General features: G+C 49.0%; 1 pseudogene across 1 annotated transcript in view; it reads right to left on the reverse strand.

Moving 5' to 3' along the window:
- Positions 1-23,251, reverse strand: part of LOC146171820 (uncharacterized) — a 130,511-nt pseudogene that overhangs the window by 23,165 nt on the left and 84,095 nt on the right. The gene's annotated exons all lie outside the window — the stretch shown is intronic.

Here is a 23,251-nt window from a genome sequence, read left to right on the forward strand (position 1 = left end):
TGGTTGTCAAAGCTTCGGGAAACGGCTACAAAGCTCGTCATCTTTCCAACGCGCCGACGGCTGTCGTTCTGACCGCCATGCCAGAGCAATGAGAGGTACACGGTCTGGACCTTCCTCTTTGCGAAAGGGAGGACCACTGCGTTAGTTGCATTCCTCCGGCAAGTGTTTGCTAACTAACCGCTTCTGTCCGTGAAGCACGCAAATCCACGCTAGAGCGTTGACGCTTCTGCACGCTGTCTCCGGAGGCTGGGCAGATTAGCACGCTTTCGTACGCCGCTGCAGATGCAGGAAGCGAAGACGCGGGCTGCGAACGACCTTTCCAGACTCGGAAGTCGCCGCACGTTTTTGGAACCACGTCTCGTTTCATGTTCTCTTCTCCACGCGAAAGGAGTGAAAAAAAAAAAAAAAAAAAAAGAAGAAAAATAAAAGAAAGCGGCGGCAGCGAAGCGGAAAGGGCAGCGTCAAAATGTGAGGCAGATGAAAGAGAGGCCTGCACCCTCCCTTGGCTCCCAGCGCGACCAAGCCCAGGCGCTTCCCGAATTGGTGCTGCTTCTACGCAAACGCTTGTCTTCGAGCTAGACTCGAACCGATCTGTCAAGCGGCTTATAAGAGGCAACAAAAATGGCCGCGCCTCTGTGCAGACGGTGAACCAACAAGCAGAGCAGTGGCGGCCACGAGGAGGAACGAATGAAGCTCGGCGATGCGCGCTAGCATTTAGCTGCGAGCGTTGGCTCCCTTTTTTTTTTTTTTGAAAAAGGGCTTCACATTTAACGTTGTTTTTATTATGCGGTCCTATAGTAGAAAGGGACAATTTTCTTCCAACGAGCTGCAGCAGCAGTACTTGCGACGCGAGTGGTCTAATGGACTCCGGCAATAAAGAAAGGCGAAACATCAACCGGCAATCCAAAGCGCGGACAGCGGCGATTCCGAGGCATCGGCGAACTTGGCAGAAGTAAAACGGCAAAGGCTGTTTTCTTTTTTCAGTCTTTCGAAGATGCCGTCTCACGCAGACTGCGTGTTCTTTAACGGTTTCGCGCGTTCTGATGCTAGGCAAGAAGTGCTACCCCAAGCAGCACAATTCATCGGCCGAATATTGGCACTGTGTTTGGCAATGTCCGGCCCAGCATAGGACCAGTGTATTGCCAGCCTAGTGCCAATATTGGGCGGATTTTTGCCGCCTGGGATGTACTTCCTGAAGCTCGTGCCGTAACGGTGTCGCGTCCGTCCTCTCAACAATCGGGCAGCTGAAAGACGCCAAAAATCACAGAATCAATTTTTTTTTTTGGTCAGGTAAAGACTGTTCTGCCCTTCCTATTTGCACAACCAAAAAGTAGCCGCCAAAATGGAGACCAAAATTAGTTACAAATTGGAGAGTGACTCATGCACCGTGTCAAACTGAATTTGCTGTTACAACTTAAGACAGTGGGGAAAAAATCCTCTAGAGAGGGTTTTTCTACGGGACAGCGTCGCTAAAAACGAATTTCGGATCAACCGAAAAGGTGTGTTTCCTGTACCCTGTAAGTAATATGTACTGCTGTTCACTCGCCCCATGTTTTGGTTTGCCGAGCCAACGCCGCAAGCCGGTCATCTTGCAATAAGTTCGCGATAAATTCTGGTAAATGGCAGCGGCCGGCGAGGAGCAGAATTAAGGAACAGTTATCATCAGCCTCATTGTTCCCACCACAGGGTAAATGCCTCTCCTCCTAATTAACCCTGTTCTGTACCAATTCGGCACACCCCACCTTCGCAGACATTTTATCCCCATCTCCCAACCCACTCACTGCCACGCCTTGCTACGCTTGTACTCCAGAGACATTACAGGAAGCCAAACAGATGGGAAATGTGTGACGGATGGAAACGGACGGAGGAAGGGACAACCTATTACAGACTGTATATATAACGATAAACTTGAACAAAACTGCGCGCATGAGGGCCCTGTCGCAGTTCAGACATATACGCGGACGATATGGTTATGAGGCAACAAAAGACACAGTAACTACCTACTTCGGGTGAATACACGAACCGTGCCGCGGCAAAGAGGAAGATAGGATGGGGGTGAAAGAAGAAAGAAGATGAGCTGAGGGTGGGGGTGAAAATAAGTTGAGCGCAAGCGCCTTCGCGCTTGAGCTCAACGTCTTTTAATTTTTGTTGGTTCATTCGCCTGTTATTTGCTTTTAATATCTTTATCTTCGGTTTTTTAGCTATTCAGAGTGGCTCTTTACACCCCCCTTATTTTAGTGAATTTATCTATCTGCTGTACTTTTTATCCTGTGACGAGACTACTTATGTTTGCCTGGATTACACAGCATACAACCCCCCGTTTGTTTCCCTCCTCTCCGTCATTTCACTATATATGTGCCTGTTTTTCCATCAACAAAGTTCAGTTGTTAGTGAGCCTTGTGTACGCGCATTCCTTTCTGTGTGGAGTTACTCGTTGGCTGTAGTTTCTTACAATCATGTTCCACCAACTAACTCAGAAACAAATCCTGCTGGTTAAAGAAGGTTTGGTTTGCTTTGGTTTATGAGGTTTAAGGTCCCAAAGCGACTCGGGCTATGAATGACGCCATAGTGGAGGGCTCCGGAAATGGCGACCACCTGGGGTTATTTTTAACGTGCACTGGCATCGTACAGCACACGGGCGTCTTGCTTTTCGCCTCCATCAAAAAGCGGCCGCCATGGCCGGGATTCGATCCCGCATCCTTAGGTACAGCAGCCGAGCACCATAACCACTGCGCCACCACTGTGGGGTGGTGAAAGAAGGGAGGAAAAAAGAATGACACGTAAAGATTGTGCTCAGTCAGAGACGTGCATCGATGGGTACAACCAACGCCCACTCGCAGGCTCTTGTTCAATCTGCTGTCGAGAGTGTTTAGTGTCGTACACGGTAAACGACCTTGCGGTGGCGTGCCATGTCTTAAGAGTTTTGTACCAGCTTCCCCATTTGTCGCCAAGAGAGCGCCGACTTCGCGCACGCGCTCTTTATCTTCCGCAGCGTCGCATGCTGATGATGATTTTGCAAATATTATTTTTCGAAAAAACGATGGCCTGCGACTTGCTTTGGCGAAGTTCAGTGTGTACGAAAGCGATTATATTTATTTCAGGATGTACGGCGAAGTGTAAGAGGGTCATGGGTTTTGTCTTGCCGCCTGTCCTGGTAGCGGTCAAGCTCTGATAGTGACTGAGTACAGTCATGTGTGCGTAACATCGTCTTTTCACTGGTATGGTCGGGCCTTGTCACCAGAGCGTAACTAAACTAATATAAAATGGCGAGAATTGGGCCTAGTTGGTTATTCATATTGGTTTCACCGCGCTAACACATTGAACGACAGAAAAGACAAACACCACGGAGCGCGCTCCGTGGTGTTTGTCTTTTCTGTCGTTCAATGTGTTAGCGCGGTGAAACCAATATAAACTAATATACCTTCTAGTGCCCTCACTGCCTGCCATATGTTGTGAATGGTTTATGAATTCCACGCGAAATAGTTTTTATACCACGAAGGCCCTAGAACTTGCTATTTTTTGCAATCCTGTTTCAGCGACTGACAGAACTCGTTTCTCACAGTTTCTCTGTGGGCTCGGCGATGTTTTCTGGGCATTATGATGTATATGTAGAAAGCACTTCGCGCCTTGAGGAGGCGAAAATTGTTCTATGATTCCTTACGGCTTAGTACCACAATTTTTGTTCCTTTTACTTCCCCCTTTCTTGTATCTTAAGAAGCTGCAGATTGTATATTTCGGACCTCTGGTCTGAAAATACATCGGCTGGTAGTTCGACGGAAGTCAATGCACCTGTGTGCACCCCGTGCTTCCTGTCGTGATGCTCCTCTTCAGAGAGCATTAAACAAAATGAAAAGGGATAATTATCAGATTAAAATATTTAGGTTTAGCATCCCCTGTTTGGGCGTAAACCCTCCGGCTCTGGGTAAGATGGACCAGCTGCTTTGTTTTTGGCACAAGCTGGCCCCATCACGGGAGATAGTTTAGGCTGCCGCTCGGCGATTGGGGCATCTTAAAGCCCCCCCTGCAGTTTTTCTAGGCGATGGTAAGCAGCACTTCCGGTGATATGAGCGTTCCAAAGATGCAAGCCAGAAAACGCTGCACGAGCAAACGTGTTGTTCTTGGGTGATCGAAATAAACTTGTCGGTTTAAATGTAAGCATGCGCAGTAAAACCATCGGGCTCTTGGTTGAAGGGGGCCCTTTGAGGCAAACAAGTGCAACACGTACCAGTTAAAAACAAGCGTTGAGCTGTCATTTTTACAATAGTGATAGGGCCCCGAAGTCGAGTAATCACTAAGTTACGAAGCCGTGCATAACAACCACCAAGCGCCCCTTGACACTTTTTCATTATGCCCCTCTTTTTGTCACGCGTCCATGATTGCAAGTGGTGCTTTAATAAACTTTTTGTTCGTTTGTTTGTTTGTTTGTTTGAAACGAACGATGTAACCGTGCAAAGGAAAGAAACGGAAACGCCAACCATTGGTCGTGCTTTTCCCGCAAAGGGTACTTCTCCTTGGGCACGGTTGCGCTATGGAGGAGCAGCATCGCAGGTGTGCCCCCTTTCATGACACCTTTTGCAAGTGTTGAAGGACTCTGCTTTTAATATGAAACCCACTTTGTAATTTGCTAAAGTTTGACTTTTTCGATTCTAGTAAAGTAATGATTATCTTTATTTATTTATTTGCTTTAAAAGATTTACCATCCTATGAGGGACACCGTAGTGCATGCAGGACTCCGGATATTTTCGACCACCTCGGGTTCTTTAACGTGCACTGACATCGCATAGCACACGGGCGCCTTGCTTTTCACCTCCATCAAAAAGCGGCCGCCACGGCCGGGATTGAACCCGCAACCTTAGGTTCAGAAGTCGAGCGCCCTAAACTGAGCCACTGCGGCGGGGCCAAAGAAGTAATGAAATCACTAGATTTAGCGCGTTAATTTCGCCCCGAAAAATAACTAGGCTGTTAGTTGGTGCATACGAAGCGCCGAAGTGCCGTGCGGGTGCACGGCACGGAAGGGTGCAAAGCTTGCAGGGTGAATAAATAAAAAAAAAAAATCTTGACGAGTCAAGAACCGCAGCGATGCGCAGATCTGAAGGAGGCGCCTAAGTTAAGGCTGTGCGCTACAGGCACAGTTTTGTGCCATCTTCTTTTCACGAGCGTCAGAAGAGGTTGAGAGAAGAAAGGCGGGGGGGGGGGGGGGGGGGGGGCAAGCAGAAAGAAGTTGCACAAAGCCTGCGTGCGAAAGTCAGAACTGCGGGAAAAAGAAAAGTGGCGCGATAAGAATAAGACTAGCCGCTTGAAATGAAAATAAAAGTGAGGCAGAAAAGAAAGGGGCGAAAATTCCTCGCCGCAAGAAGGGACACGCGGCGGCGCCTGAGCTGCCTCCGTGGCTTGTTGGTTCGAAGCCAAGCCTTGGGAATCGAGAATTCTTCGCCGCGACAAGGGGTGCGCTCTCATCGAGCCCGCTGGCTCGGGACCCGCCCGGCTTCTCTGGCCGAGCGGCGAGGGAAGACGTCTTACAAGGAGGGGAGAACGAAGGGAAGGGTGGGACTTTAAACTGGGGCAAAAATGTCACGGAAGCGCGTCAAGAAAAGGCGAGTGGCGCCAGTGGTTTTTCGGGTCACAGCGATTACCGCGGAGTGCGAACTGGTGGAGAAAAACAACGTCACTGACAGCTTCTCGTTCTGGATGACAAAAGAGACTGCATCGCTGCAGTTACACCTCTGGACGTGCTCTTCCGTCCGCAGCTGCGTAGTACGCTACGTGCCCCCTGCTTTCCTCCGCTTTACGGTGCGTATCTTTTCTTGTTCATTCTCACTCATTCGCCGCTCCCTTTTACCCCGCGCTCAAATGGAACACTCAAAGGAACACAAACACGTCGAAGCACAAGAGATGAAACGGCAAAGAGGAAAGGAACTCAGCTTCGTGCTTTTGTGGTCGTATTTTTTCTTCTTTTTTCTGTCACAAACACGTGTTCCTGCTCTGGTGTTCACGCGGCAAGCGGCATACGCTAATATTTCACGGGCACTTCTTTCGTTTGAAATGCAGTCACGCACGTCTGAAATTAATGACAAACGCGTGGCTCGCTTCTTAGTGCACTGTCGCTACTATTCCTTGAGTCCGCTAGAAACATGATTTCAAGGCCTTCATTATATCACACGCAGCTGCCATCTACTTTCTGATTTCTGCCGTATTCCTTTTCGGTCCACGGCCCAGCATGCCTCGGGAAGATGCCGTCCGTAGGATTGGTACTGTGTGAGGCTCATTTCAAAATTAGGGCTTAAACCTTAAACGCAACGCCTCAGTAATCAACGGTTCTTGAAATGACGATTTAGAAACTTTTTCACGAATACCAACTCACGTAAACCATATAAACCATGTATACAAGGTGTATATGGTGTACCAGCTTAAATGTAACCTAGTTTCTCTTTGAAAAAAAAAAAATTGGTTACGTTCGAGCTTTGATACCCAACATAAGTGCCTGATGAAGCTTTTTTTTCCGAATACTCGGAACATACGGATAGCCACAATTCTTAAGCCTGAACATATATATATATATATATATATGGTGCATTATCAGAAATTGCGCGCGGTAGAAAACGACATTGAGGTATACGGCGAACAGAGCAAGCAACATATATACGGCGCCAGCTTGTCAGGGAAGCGACCGTTATCGCGAGTCGCATGAGCGCATTCAATCGGCCCACACGTGAGATACGACTTTACGGTTTCCGCCTCATATGAGCAAAGTCATTGCGTTGAAAGCTGGTTACTGCAAGAAGTGTCGTTAGGGGCTCGCTGTCTGGAGGCGGACGGATGCTTCGTAACAAGCTGACCAAAGAAAGAAAAAAGCGGCCGCACAAAGTATTGGGAGCTGGTTTCGCCCATATGTCCAACTTTTCAATTCCGGCGCCGGAGTAAGTGCACATGGCGCTCGTAAAAGGGTTGGCCACTCCCCAAACCGTTTCTCCAGGCGCTTCCCGCGCGACAGGCATTAGGGGTCATTTGGATGGCCAGACATAGTCTGGCCACTCGGAGCCAAGGAGCGAGGACCCAAGGCCGGACAGCGGGTGCAACAACCGCCCAATGTGCCCCGCCGAGTCGCGGACGGACGCTTTCGCAATGCCGTTAAGACTCGTGGCGACACTGGCGGCACGTAGCCATGCGCGGAACGGCAGCAGGCCGCGAATGCAAAACAGCGCATGTTGAAAGAGGCGGCCGACTCAAATCAAGTCTGGCTCCCCAATAGCGACAGAGCTCCCTCGTCTATGCAGCGGCTGCGCGTCTGCGAATGAGATTTCGGGAGGAGGCGGTGTTGCGCGATGCCAGCCTCGTAAAAAAGGGAGACGCCAGCATGATCAGCGGCGGGGTCGCCAAAGGGTTGCGAAAGCGGACTCTGTAGAGAACTCCATTGCAGCAAACGGGGGGTCACGCCTGAACAGCCTCCGACATGGAGGAACCTAATCAGACGACGTGGCCACGTTTTACAACTTAAGTTACTTGAGCATGCATTAGGTAAAGCGGGACCATTTTTAGGAGGAGCGCTAAACGTCTGTGGACATAGCGAGACGACGAGCTTTACGACTGCTTTTGCTTCAACTCCCCCTTTATGTCTTGCTTCCTTCGGCTATGCCTGTTGGTATTATCCACAGTTGACTGAGACATTTTTATTGCTCGCATGAGAGCGCGGAACTCCATGACAGTTTTACTTAAAATAGAACATTATATGCATATTTTTTTTTCTTTTACTATGATTCCTGCAAGCCTGCCGAGGTGGCTTAGCGGTTAGCGTGCTCGACTGCTGAACCCAAGCACGTGGGATCGAATCCCTGTCCCGGCGGCTGCTTTCCGATGGAGGCGAAAGGCAAGGCGCCCGTGTGCTGTGCGATGTCAGTGCACGTTAAAGAACCCCAGGTGGTCGAAATTTCTGGAGCTCCCGACTACGACGTCTTTCATAGTTCGAGTCCCTTTGGGACGGTAAACCACGAGTTGCGCATAAACGAAAAATGTCGATGCATGAGGCCCAAAGCTTTAAAAGCGCCTTTTTGAATGTATTAGAAGAGGAAAACAACCTATTACATATAACACTACAAAATGTCAAAGCTTGAAACAGTTGAAGAAAAGCGCTATAGTATACGTTAACGGAATGCGTCGACCAGCATCAGCACATGAAGCGCTGTGTCTTCGCGACGGAACAAGATGTCCACCTAATACACAGCTCCATCGCGATCTACGAAGGTCCCACGCATATAGTCCTGCGAAACAGTAGCTGCAGTTTATTGCTCTTGCAATTGTGATCTTATTTCGACGTCCAGGTTTCGACTCTCGGAACGTCCTTCCTCAATCTGTGTTGAGCTGATTGCTAATCAACGGGCAATTCTGCCAGTGGCCGTCACTGCTGTGTACCCCGCGGCCCGCACTAACACGGCTAATCTGATGCGTCAGTCACGGCTTTGGAATTCCAAATCATCCATCGTTACGGCGGCTCGAATCTCGCATCCAATTCACATTAAGTGGCTCCAATGTCACCTCCTCAGTTCCAAAAGAGAGCAGCACATCCGATCCCGTAATTACGCTCTCGTCCCACCATGCGTGGTAACCCTCTTACTCGCGCAGAGGAGGTCGAACTTCGGGAGATCCGGGACGGGCCTGCCCTCTCTCCATCGAGAATGGCTTCGATTTCGTAAGTTATATTCCAACCCCAGTGTGTCCAGAGTGCAAGTCCTGGAATACTGGAGCAGATATCCACCACTTGCTGTGCTCTGCGTTGAAGCTGACGAGAATATGGCACCTTCTGGAGACAGCCAGTCGCTCGTCGCGAACAATCGTTGGTCAACCAAGATGCTTGGATGCAGGCACCAGGTCATCGCCCATGCCTCGTCTTTATTCCATTGGCCAATCTTTTCCATTTATGTAACCACCATTTTCTTACATCCATTCGTACATACTTTTTTATTCCTTGGGGTAACACACACACACACACACACACACACACACACACACACACACACACACACACACACACACACACACACACACACACACACACACACACACACACACACACACACACACACACACACACACACACACACACACACACACACACACACACACACACACACACACACACACACACACACACACACACACACACACACACACACACACACACACACACACACACACACACACACACACACACACACACACACACACACACACACACACACACACACACACACACACACACACACACACACACACACACACACACACACACACACACACACACACACACACACACACACACACACACACACACACACACACACACACACACACGCGCGCGCGCGCGCGCGCGCACGCACGCACGCACGCACACGCACGCACACACACGCACGCACGCGCGCGCACGCACACACACACACACACACACGCACGCACACACGCACGCACGCACGCACGCACGCACGCACGCACACACACACGCACGCACGCACGCACGCACGCACACACGCACGCACGCACGCACACACACGCACGCACGCACGCACGCACGCACACACACACACACACACACACACACGCGCGCGCGCGCGCACGCACACGTGGAATGAATATACAGGTTAACAGTTATATACCATATCAGTAGTTATAAATATAGGAGCAACATTTTCGTTTCAAAGAGAACAAAAGGCACATAAAATCAGCCAACCTTTTTCCATTCATTTATTCATTTATTCATCCTTCATCTCATACCCTACTGATGCCCTGAGGCAATAAATATCGATTAAAAAAAAAGTATTCGGCACTTGAGAAAAGCCAGTTCTGCAGTTAGCACGACCTCTCGTGCGGATGAAATCATCCGTCAAATAAACTCTGTTTTTTATGGCGAAAGCCTTTATTGCCTCATCGTTGTCGTCAGCAAAAGTGTCACGCTTTTGCGGCGGCTCTGGTTGGTCGAGACGGGATGACGTCATGAAGGTATCGACTAATCGCAGAGCGCCACCACAGTACGCGCGAATGCGTGCCTTATATGGCCATATGGCAATCGGTGATAAATTAATGATTAATGACTAAGGTATTAATTACTAATTATTACTAACTGATGTTTAATTGATCAATCAATTAATTACTAATTATAAATAATTAATCATTACTAATTAGTGGCTGTTGCGCAATTATAGTTAACTAATGCCGCACACTTTACCCAGATTTACCCAGACTGATGAGAAGTGCGTGTTTACTGCACCGCTTAATAATGTTGGGGATATCTAATTAAAGCTTGGGTGTTAACATATTCAAACATTTTCAAGAGCTGATTGTCCCTGAGATCTGCACGAAGTATAGTGGGCGCAAGGAAGAGGCTGTTAAGGTCTCAAAATTATTTATCACGCACATAGTAGTACGTCAGCCATTAGTAAACAACAATTTATTCGCCCCTCAACAGCGGGTTCGAAACACTGACTAGAATCAACACCCTTTCAAATGCACGAATATGAAAAAGAAAAAAAAAATGACGGATGATCGCACGATTTTCATCATCATCATCATCATCAGCCTGATTACACCCAATGCAGGGCGAAGGCCTCTCCCATATTTCTCCACTTAACCCGGTTCTGTGCAAGCTGCATCCACTTGACCCCTGCGAACTTCTTAATCTCATCCGCCCACCTAACTTTCTGCCGCCCCCTGCTACGCTTTCCTTCCCTTGGAATCCAGTTTGTTACCCTCAGCGACCATCGGTTATCCTCTCTTCGCACTACATGTCCTGCCCATGTCCATTTCTTCTTCTTAATTTCTACTAGAATGTCGGTAACTTGAGTTATTTCTCTGACCCACTCTGCACGCTTTCTATCTCTTAATGTTACCCCTACCATTTTTCGTTCCATAGCCCTCTGGGTTGTTCTCAACTTAAGTAGAACTCTCTTGGTTAGCCTCCACGTTTCAGCCCCATAGGTGAGTACAGGCAAGATGCAACTGTTGTATACTTTCCTCTTGAGCGATACCGGTAAGCTGCTAGTCATAATCTGCGAGTGCTTGCCAAATGCGCTCCATCCCAATCTTATTCTTCTTGTTATTTCCTTTTCATGGTCCGGATCTGCGGTTACTACCTGTACTAAGTAGACATATTCGTCCACTACTTCGAGTATTTCGCTACCTAATGCAAACTGCTGTTCCTTCCCGAGGCTGTTGAACATTACCTTAGTCTTCTGCATATTGATTTTCAAGCCTACCTTTCTACTTTTCCTGTCTAGGTCATCAATCATTATTTGCAGTTCATCCCCCGAGTTGCTTAGCAAGGCAATGTCATCAGCAAATCGCAGATTGCAGAGGTATTCTCCATCTACCCTTATCCCTAACTGCTCCCATTCCAAGTCTCTGAATACTTCCTCTAAACAAGCCGTGAATAGTACTGGAGAGATTGTGTCTCCTTGCCTAACACCTTTCTTTATGGGAATTTTGTTACTTTCTTTATGCAGAACTATGGTTGCTGTGCAGCCACTATATATATCTTCCAGCACTTTCACGTACGGCTCGTCTACCCCCTGATTTCGCAATGCCTGCATCACCGCCGAGGTTTCAACTGAGTCAAATGCTTTTTCGTAATCAATGAATGCTATGTATAAGGGCTGGTTATATTCCGAGCATTTTTCTCGGAATTCTCGCATTTTTCTCGCACGATTTTATGATGCAGCAAAGCTGTGGCAGCACAGGACTTTTTCTTTCCGCTTCGTATTGATCGTCTCTCCATTGCATCTTCCAACCCTATATCGCCTTCACTTTTTACTGCATGGGTGAAGGCTGCTCGAGGATGGGAGATGGGCGGTTGCCTTCTATTGGGCGGTTTGCCCTCAATTTACTGCTCTCGCAGTGATAGCGCGTAAAGCAGTGGTTCCAAAAATAATATCCATTAAATGTTCCTATGCAATGTTTTCTGCGGCTGTAAAAAAAAAGAAAAACAAAACAAGATTTTAATGATCAGCATCTGCAGCCCTTCACCGGACGCAGGCAAGCCCCATTGTCAAAGCTCTGGCTCGCAGCCAAGCCACTGCGATTTTTTTTCGCTCCGCGCTGTCATTAGTCTTCATGTTTCCGGCACTTTCTTCACAGCAACGTAACCTTAATAGTCCGGGATATGCGGCTGTGAACGTCTGAGCCATGTCGTCCTTCATTCTTGGCTGTATTTGTAAACTATTCGCTGAGTGTCCACAATGTCGCCATGTGTAGATTTAACTCCTCCATTGTTGTTCGGTGACTCTCGCGATAGCTGTTATGTAGCCTCCATGTAGGCCTCATTACGCAGGCCTCGTGTAACCCTCAAATAGCCCTCACGTGGCCCTCATGCGGCCGTTGTGACGTATTCATCTGCAATAGCGCGGGACCAGAGCGAAACAACTCAGGGAGGTTCTCAGTATAATTGCGCACAGTGGCGTCCGATGGAGCTATTATTAAGTTTACAAATTCAAATCGCCTCCTTTGGCGCCGCGCCCGGCTCTAAGCAGCCAGCGACAACAAGAATGAACAGCTGTATGAAAGAAGCCGTCTGGTTCGTGGACTGCGCCACAGCATCAATTCACGCGAGACAACAAACCGATAAGGAGGCTCTTTGTATGTACTGAGCAAAACCAGATTGCAAGCGGACTCCGAGCAGCGCGAGAGGGAAAAGTTGCGAGCAAAGGAAGGCCCTTAATAAAATCTTGGGAGCACGGGCGCTCAGAGTTTATATACATATATATATTTTTTTTTATTTTATTGTCAACCAATGTGAAGAGAAATGGGTTGCGGCAATAAACGTCCGCATCACGTGCGTCGGAACACAAACGTCGGGGGCGTTGCTTTCGTTGCCGAAGGTCGACGTCGCAGACGTTGCCTCACCTTCCGTCCTCATTTATTCGCCCTACACTTCATCGTTAGGACATCCGATTAAAAGTTTAAACGAGTCAAACCAGCCAATTGAGATTCTTCGAGTCGCTACTCTCGAGGAAGGGATGGATGACGAAATCATTGGGAGACTGGGGAAGGAGTTTGGAAACATCTGTTTTTTTTTTCTTTGCGCGTGGAAAACGCACCCAATATTGCGTTGACCAAGCGCTGTACCAACAGCGACGATGCAGCGTCACGGAGCGGCGTCAGAACGGCGCCCTCAGTATGTCAGAGGTGTCACTCTTCAGGAGCAAACCGGCAAACAGGAGAACACGTCGCCAACCAGGGAGCGGAAAGGAGTAGGAGTAATTTAACCGAAAAACAGCCCTTCGAAAAGGAGCTCTAGCTCCTGCAGGGCTCCGTGATGATTCCCCGATTAGGAGCTGAGCGCTTAATACGCGGGGGGGGGGGGGGGGGGGGGAAGGCGAATGATCGGGGAACCTGAGCAACTATTAAAGAACGTTACACGTGTGTAGAATGTGTTCCGTGTCTGCCTTGACACCCCGACGTTTTGGAGTGTGACGTCATCTGAACTTGCAGAGCTCAACGAAAACAGCGCGCTACCAACTGGACTGAGAACAGGACCCGCACGCACGCACGCACGCACGCACGCACGCACGCACGCACACACACACACACACGCACGCACGCACGCACGCACGCACGCACACACACACACACACACACATACACACACACACACACACACACACACACACACACACACACACACACACACACACACACACACACACACACACACACACACACACACACACACACACACACACACACACACACACACACACACACACACACACACACACACACACACACACACACACACTCGTGTGCGCTTGTACCTTTTCGTAAAACTTGCAGAAGATTAGCATAGCGTGGTGAGGAGGCTGTTGGTGTGGACTTTTCGGAAGATGTGTGCTTGTTCAGTGACGGGTGGTGGTTGAAAGGAGGTGTTGGCGTTTTCCCTTCTGTACCATTCAGCTACCCGCACTGTTTGCATACTTCGGCGACTCCCTGCGAGCCTGTGGAGGCCTGGGCTGAAGGCTCTCAGTCGTCGCAGAAGTCGGGCACCGCACTATGGCGCTGTAATGAGGGAGAGGGCGAGTGGGCGCCGGCGCCTTTGCGTCAGAACAACCTCCGACGCCACAGCCGCTAGCCCCGCGACCTTGGCCGCATCTCACCCAGAGGGTCATAAAACGGCCCACGGGCAGACGCGGGATCGCGCCTATCCCCATCACGTCGGTCGTTCAGGGTTTCTCTTTTTGGTTTCTTTTTCTTTGTGGATTGTCTTCCTTCCCTTTTACATATTTGTTTTCTTTTTCCTAAACTTTGACGTAATTTAGCTGTTGTTCAGCTTCAGCGATTGATATTCAGGAAAATCGACAAGTGTATGCATTTGGGAACGCGCAAGGACACTAGGACTTGCGAGCGTAGCACAAACAAGCAACCGACAGGATCATAGGTCTTTTTTTATTTGCTTATACGGAACAAATTTTTCTGGTGAGTGGAACAATGGCTTAGTTATTGCGACTATTATTAAACGGATGCCTCGCGTTTTCTTCTTGTAGATGTGCGTCCTAAATGATCCCGCAGAATTAATAAAATGTTATTTTCTGTGGCCAGTGCGTGCTGAATGTTGTGCGCAGCGACCAGCGGGAGGAAACACCATGGGCAGGAAGAGGAGCTGTTACGAGTCCCACTCAGGAGGCGGTTCTTCCCCAGCGGCGTCCAACTTTCGAGGCCCAGTTTCCCGAGGAGGAGAAGTGCTGTCCCCGCGACTGTAAACAGCGCGGCCGACGGACGAGACGCACGCCGCCGCCGTAAAACGGCCTTTGTGCACAGGCCGCGTCGTCGCTGGCCGCCGTCCGGAGACTTCCGTCCGCAGGGCTCGCGCCAGGGTCGACGACCTCGGCGTCCAGACCCGCCGGGAAAAATGGAATATGCAGAGGAGGGCCATCGATCGGCCAGAGCCTATGTGGAGCAGGCAACACACCATAAAACTTGATGACACGGTGCTCATTCAGTGGGCTGCTCCCGAGGAGCGGCGGCCGTCGGGAGAGAGAAAAACAAACCCGGGCGCGCCGCCGCCTTGAAGGGCCGCTCTGCTCAAAGGGCCCTCGCGACGGCTGAAACCATGTTTATCCCACTCTTTTGCTCCTCTGACACGCCGGGGGTGTTTGCGCACCGCCCGGACAGCGCGGAAGCCTCACCGCTTCGCTGGAAGGAGGCCCTCCTCTCTGCGACACAGTTTCCGATCTCCGCCGAGAAGACTGCTCGTCGCCGCGCACGGCACGAGTCACAGATTGCGTCGTAGCGCCACTGACTCACGGACTGCACGCGGCGGTCACGGACCGTTGCACCGCCACATCTAACGCGTTCTGTCCAGACATCCACGCTCACAGCGCGCAAGTATAATCCAACAGAATAGGGGAGTGGAAAATACCTACGTGCCAACATAAGGCTCACCACGTTACTATTCGAATAAAGTCCACTTTTGTAGCACTGAGTGCACCACGAACCATGACACGATAATACTACTACCGCCATCTGCTAGTACTACTAGTACACCCTGCTTGTGCTCCTCCTGATAGCGTTACTACTTATATGCTACGTCTACTACTGCATCTATTACGACGACGATAGCCTACAATCAGCAAGAACTGCGACTGTAAAAATGGCCTATAGACGCTTAACGCAGTTCATTCTAAATAGCAACCTGCTCTAGTGCGAATGTGAAATTTCAGCGGAAATAAAATTGCGGACGGCACGTAAACACTGCTTGCGTAATGTGAAGGCGAATGTCCCACTGTTCTTTTTTTCTTGTTTCAATAACTTATATATTTTTCTCTGTCGCTGACAATTGCAGATACTGACTGAGTGTACCGCTCACGCACCAGCAGGTCCACCTTTATTCAGCTTGTACCGAACGAGCCTTCGTGGCCTATGGGTAGCGTGCCCGTACCGCAATACGAAGGCCCTGATTTGATTGCTACCCTATCCGAATTATCCCAATTTTCTTGTCACTTCAATTACTTTCGACTGGTGACAGGAAAGTCCCTGAAAAATTTGGCGGCAATCCGAATATATTTTACCCGTGATGTCACGTAGGCGAAAAGTCCTTTCGAATTTGGCCACGGTTGCTTATTAATATCCGGGCTGATGACTGAACATTCTTGCTTGAATTATCTTGGAATTTTGTGCCATCGCCGGCGGACAACACTCTTGTGCTAATGGGACGTATGAAGCCCTAATAACAGAAAGCCGGTGAAGCGAAACCAGAGTGGTGCACACCTCGTCGCGGGAATCACGAGCACGAAACGATCCCGAAAAACAAAGCAAGAAAGAAGGGGGGGCAAACGCAAATTTCAGGCGCCTTCACGAACGCCCGCGGCGACGCGCCGGCGCTCTCCTTCCCATAATGAGCGAGAAGTGGGGGAAGATCAGTTGCGCGCAGCAAAGACAGATGGCGCGCGTGACAGGAGCCGGGCCTCCCCCAACGTGACGCATTCTTCGCAGTCGCAGACGGCGCTGGGCGCTCGCCTTTTGGAAGGTCGTCAACAATTTGTCAAAGCCGGCAAAGAAAGCAGGCAACATCCCAAGGGCGTGTTAAAGCCTTTCCGCCCCCCCTTCCCTCTTCTCCAGGTGCAATGACCTTAGCGGTTTTAGGGCTCGCCCTCCGCCACGGCTTCTCACGCCAGACGACCAAAAAACTCGCCGCCGGCAGAAGAAAAACGAAAGTCGAAAGCTTCGTCAAATTTAGCATAAGCTTTCGCACGCACCTCCGCCGCCGCCGCGTCGTCTGAGCAAGAACCACCCTGCCCCCACGCGGGAGACAAAAACAAACCCTGCCGTTTGCGCTCTTCTTCGCTAAGCTGCAAAGAGTAGCCGCGCCGCCGAGAACAAGAAAAAGCGGTGCAGGGGAGCAGCTGAGTCAAGCTTTATTCCGAGGAGAAGACGATAAAGCAGCGCGCAGAGGCTACGCCGAAACTGCTCCAGTTTCATAACCCAACAGGCTAGACGACACGCATGCAACTTTTTCCCTCCTCTCTTCGCACCACCCTCTCTACGTCCGGCTTGCAGGTGTCCGACGGAACCAAAATAGTAGCCGCCACGGTCTGGTCACTCCCGGCAGTGGATTAGAGCACGCGAGGAGAAGGGCGAAAGAGAGAGAGAGAGCGCGCCTCGAAGTGCCAGTCGAGCAGCCGACACTGAGGGTGAGTGTCGCCCTCCGTCTTTTGGGCACACCTTTGGAGACCGTCTGCAGCTGCTAACTGTTTCCTGGCTGCCTGCGTTCCAAGTCTGATCTGGGCACAGCCACACCGCACGTGGTCACTGGAAAGAAAGGCGCTACGATGGCAATGACGTTCAGGCAGATAAGTCTCACAAAGGAGGGAAATGTAAAACCAACCTGATTCAGTTTAAGTATATTGCAAGAGAACAGTTAGTTTCTTGTAGACTGCAAGCTTCGACTTCAAGCCTGGAGAGGAAATATACCGCCTTCTTCCTGTCGTTGTTTGCGGTTGTACGGGAACGCATCATTATACCTGCGATGCTGGCAAAGGAGGCCAAAGCGTAAATTGCTTGAAGATATAATTTTGTCTTAATAAAATTAATGCTCTTTCAAAGCCACATTACATAGCGACGACTGTGGTGGTGTATATACGCTGCATGAGCTGTTTACCCCGTTATATGATCATGCGATTCGCCATTTTCCGTTCGGTTTACTCCGTGTGTAGGATATTTTGTGATTTTTCCTTTTTATTATTGTTCTTAATTGCTTCTGAAACATTCCACTAGGAAATGATTTTATCCAATGCACAAGGAAGTCTAAACGCAGCAATATGCTGCACACAGAAGCACTTTTATTTCATTTTTCAAAACTCCGCACGAATTGAGCGCCCAGAGCCATCAGCACGAGAAGCGTGCTTCACTGCTGATTCGCCGTGTTCTGCGGGTCACGCACCTCAGAGCGAAGGGGGAAGCTGGAACGAGCGGGTTGTCGTGGTGGGCGCTTTACAGCTTTTATTACTTTCAGGCGATATATAACCTGTCATGACCGAAAATTCAGGAAAAAAAATAAAGAAAATATGAGGGGGTAGCATACTTTCAGGAAAAAATTCAAGGACGCTCCCGCACGTAGAGCCTCATGGTGTACGGGGTCGTAAGCTCGTGCGAGGCGAGGGCAGTCCTAAAAAGAAGTATTTATAAGAAGTCGCTTAACTCGTGCGTCATAACAACGTATGTTCTAAATGCGGTGAAGCGCCACATACCGTAGGTTGGCATATACGCCCAGAGCCGCAGCAAACAGTAACCACGCTTTTAGAGAAGACGGATTGACCTCTTAGTCCATGTGAAACCAACTGGAAACTTTTGCTGCCGGAGCATATACCTCTCGCCCAGCGCACAGGCCGTCGGGGAGAGTGAAAGAGGATTTTGTGCTCTGATACGAGTATTGGAATGTTTATGCAGCATCGCTGTCACGTCGAAGTTTCTGTATTTTGCGATCTTTATTATTATTATTATTATTATTATTATTATTATTATTATTATTATTATTATTATTATTATTATTATTATTATTATTATTATTATTATTATTATTATTATTATTATTATTATTATTATTATTATTATTATCTTTCTTGCAAGGGCGGCACAATTGAGCTTTTTTACCTGACGGTACCTTGCTGCGAACGGTTCGGCCAGCGGTTTTCCAAGGCAACCTACAACTTCCGTATTGAGGCTTTGTTCCTAACGACAATACTTAAAACTTGGTTAATTATCATTTACTATTAATTACTGATTAGGTAAAGACCACGGATAATCGCCACGTGAAGTCAACACGTTACGTTCACCTCACAATCCACTCACTGCCTATACAAACGTGCAATAATACAAGTGCCAGCAGAATACGTGCCTCATTTTAAAAGACAATGGGGTAATTATAATTCAGGACACAGAACTAATAGGAAGCGCTTATGAAAACACAAAAGTGAAGAACAAACTGAGGCCAAAGATTTACGCTCTCAAGTGCTTGCTGAAGGAGGGGGCATTATTGCATCAAAATACACTCGCGAATATCAACTTGGCCTTCTTCTGACAAGATATCTTAAACTTATACGAAGGAACTCAAATATCACTCCTTTCTGTTGACGTGCGTGTGTTCCCGTCGGAACATCGTGTGAAATAGCACCGATTTAAAAGCGCTGAAGTGGTCGGTCGGTCGTAAAATTAGCTTGCGTGAAAAGTCTTCCGGTGGTGTCACATTTATACGCTGGGCACATAAAAGCCTAATTGGCGAGAGGGAAGGGGAGGCGTAGTGCTGGCGTGATCACTAAATACAACAGACATAACGGTAAATACAGCAAGAGAGTCAACCAGAGTAACACCGAAAGGAATGTTACAGTTACACCCTAGCTATATCCATGTTCTACCGCATAATTTGAAAAGAGTAGGAAAAAGAGCTGGAATTGACGTGGGGTTTTCGGCCCCTGTCAGGTTGAATGCCTTGTGCTCGCGTGTAAACGAAACTGGAAAAAGTACAAAAGAAGATGTTCCTAGCTGCAAGAAAAATAATCAGAGCAAGTATGTGTCTTGCAAAAATAATCTTGGGTGTTCGATTCACACCGGCCGTTGTCAAAATGGCCAGCTTAGGGAGCATAGCACTAACTTTAAGAATGCTGTTTGCCGCATAGATATCCACTGCCGCGACTGCTCTTGTTTTCCACTATTGAAAAAAAGCCAGATTGTCACCACCCACGAAAATAAACTAACAAGATATGTAATCGAATCATCAGAAATTATGAAGCTTGGTGCGAAATGTGCCAGCACACCACACCGTCTGTCTCAGTGCCATAACGGCGAAAGAGCAAAATCATCTGATTTGTTGTATCGTTGGACTTAAGAAAAGTCTGCATATCATAGGGATATGGATTCACCTTCCTGCTTAGTCTTTATTTTCCTTTTTTTTTTTCTTTAGTGCTGTGCAAGAATATATATAGCGATGGCATCCTGAATAAACTTATGATGTCAGTTCAGTACTGTGTTTGTCCTCTTCTCTCGCCTCCTCGTGCCGTTTCACTGCATCACCTGAAACAACAGATTTGCTTGCTTTCTCAGTGGAACACTGCTCGAATATGCTTCAAGACAATGGCAAAATCGTGACATTGTGGGAGCGCGCGTGCGCCAGTCTCCTACGTAAACGGTCCCGAAAACTCTTGATCTGCTGTGTTCTTCGAATGCTGTGACCCAAAACAGCTAGCATGCCACCACTCCTGCGTACCAAGCCTCTGTTTTGACGGAAGGTGGCGTGTCTTCACAGACCAGCTTAACATCGCGTAAACTGAAGCCTTAAACCCCCGCCGCGGTGGTGCAATGGTTAAGATGTCCGACTGCTGTGCCTTAGCACACGGGGTTCGATCTCGATCGCTGGCGGCTGCGTTTTGATGCAGGCGAAACGGAGTGGTGTCCGTGTGCTGTGCGGAGTCCCCAGTGCACGTTAAAAAAAAGAAAAAGAAAAAAAAAAAAAAAAAAAAAACTTAGGTGGTCTAAATTTACGGAGTCCTCCACTACGGCGTCTCGCATAGCCTAAGTCGCTTGGGTCGTTAAACCCTACAAACCAAACCAATGAAAGCCTTCACCCGCAGGCTGGATACATTGACGTTCCGACAGCTTTAACCGAAGCACCAAGGCCGCGTTTGCGTCTATTTGACATCGCTTTGCATGCCACGCATTTCTTCGGTCCCGTGCCCTTGCGGACTGTACGTTGAACTCGATTCGAATGACGCGCGTGTTTTGCGTGGCCGTCTTATCTGCCGGTTTGACGTCATGGCGGCACTCCTGGAGTGACTTGTGGCTCCACCTGATACAAACGGTCCGACGTCACCGAGTCATTCGCAGCCCATGACGACTCGGCCATCGGCCCCGAGAAAGCTCGACGTTGCGGCCGTAGCTGTCGGCAGATTACGCGTCCACATAGGATTGTGAGCTACCGAAGCACGAAAAAAAAAAAAAAAAAGCGAGACTGCAACAATAACAGTCCGTACACGACTCGTGGTGCGCCCGTGACTTCAGGAAGAAAACAATAACGCGCATTTTGGCGGGGAAAGCCGATGCCAAGGCACCCGGCGCAAGGCACACTATTTTACAACGTAAGCACGCCAATATGTTTTTCCCTATCTCGCAGCTAGGTAGACAAGCTGATACGCGTGTACCGTTAACACCACTCCTTGGGCTAGTTGGTTTATACTTGAATTGGTGAAATAATTGCGCCGAACCATTCGCCGAACTTCGCCTTATAAGATACCTCGAAGTTTCAATAAAATTTAGTTGTGAGTAGCGCCTGTATCTCTTCTTTTTTGTGGTGTGCATGGTTCGGTGTATTTTTTTCACCAATACACATCTACCAGCTCATTTGTTCGAGCGGGTGTAGTGATGTTTGCTATCTCAGAACGAGTGATAACTGCTTCACGTTACGGGAGTTTCGTTTTCTGCATCTGAGGTTTATTAAAACGCTGCCCTTATATGTGTCGAGTTTATTATCATGCCAGTCAATGCCCTTACTAATCCGTCTTTTCAGGATAATAGTTCGTGGCCAATAAAAAAAATTACAATTGTTCAACGCTGCTGAACCAAATATTGAGCGAAGGCGTTAGCTGCGGGTTACCAAGCGTTCTTCTTCTCCTCTTTTTGTTCTTCCTCAGCCCACATATAATGCCCCGCTTTGACCAAGCCGTATGAACGTGCCTTAGTGGCCTATAGGGGTAACGAGAATGTCAGGGTCCTAGCAAGCTGATTCTGACATAACCGTCCCGTGTGAAACAAGAGACCCAAGTTGGCAGCTCCTGCCAACTGAGCCGCGGCTCCGACCGCGCCACGCCGACCACTTGATTTGGGAGCCCATCTCTCGCTTTTGTCTTACGTGGAGTGTGACGTCACAGCGTCACGTGGGTAAGACGTGGCTACCGCCGCGCTACGCCGACTGCTTGAGTTGGTAGCCCAGCTCTCACCCTAGTGTCACGTGGGGTGTGACGTCACATCGTCACGTGGGTAAGACGTGGCTACCGCCACGCCACGCTAAAGGCTCGAAACCTAGAGTAGTATTCCTTTCGCAATAATAAAGGCTAAAACTGCTGGATGCGCATTATATTGTGCGGAACTCGGACGACGTCAGCTGGCCGCGGCATTTAACGTCCGTGCAGTTGTTGCTTAGTCCGAAGAAACATCTTTCAGTGACTGGTCTTTCATGCCGGTTGCTCCGAACTTTTTATTGCGAAAGCAATACTACGACAGCCAATGCGAGACATCGGGTGGACGCAGCTACGCCGTGAAGAGGCGTAGCTACGGTCTCATCATAAAAACATCAGCCTGCCACGACATTTGAATTCACGTTACCCCTATGCCAAGGGCAGGAGCTGCCAACTCTGGTCACTCATTTCATATGGGAGGGTGATATCAGAAGCAGCCTGCTAGAACCGTTTGCATTCTCGTTACCCCTACGACACGCAGCAACGTCCATACGGCTTGGTTGAAGCGTGACTTTAAATGTGGGCTGGTAGCTTACGCTATCGCGTCATACCCTTAAATGATGAGCTTAAGTGTCCCCATTAATATAGCAGCTTACACTAATAGGGCGTGATAGAGGAATAATGTAGCTGGCAAAAGAAGCTTCCGCCGTTGCTTTCGCAATTCAACTAGGGTTAACCAGACCTAAATCATAACTAATTTTTCCTTTCTCCCAAATACGTGCAAGCCAGTGGCATCACTCATGCCGACAGTGCTCTGCAACAATACAACTGTGTTGACGGGATACGCGCCTATCGTGTTTCGGCGGCGGACGAGTATCGGAACTTGATCATACAACGACAAAGCCCAGAGCCGTAAAGCGCTCCCGCTGCAGTGAGTCTGTAATCTGCGGACAAAGGCAATCACACCATCCTGGCGAGCATGCGGCCCAAGTAACGCGGCTGGGATGACTGCCACGAACAGCCGAGGCTCAGCAGCCCTTCCAGGCCGCTCGACTTCGCCCCGTTAAGAGCGGCGCGCATTTCTCCTCTCAAATGAGTTCCGAGGACGGTGCGGGCAAAGAAAGTGGGCTATTGCAGGACCATGACACTCGCACGAGGCACGCGTGGCTTCTCTCTTCTTCCGAGGTCTGGCTGCAGAATGCGATTATACAGCCTTGAGGCGTTTTAGACTAGGCACTGGAATTCCCAGCCTCACTCTCCCCTCTTCCTTTCCTATCCCCGGTTGTTATACTTTAAATAAAGGTGAACGACGAACCAGCCGCATCTTTGTCCAA

Source organism: Amblyomma maculatum, unplaced genomic scaffold, assembly GCF_055883805.1.
Source record: "Amblyomma maculatum isolate TAMU_Amacu unplaced genomic scaffold, ASM5588380v1 scaffold_18, whole genome shotgun sequence".
Classification (NCBI taxonomy): domain Eukaryota; kingdom Metazoa; phylum Arthropoda; class Arachnida; order Ixodida; family Ixodidae; genus Amblyomma; species Amblyomma maculatum.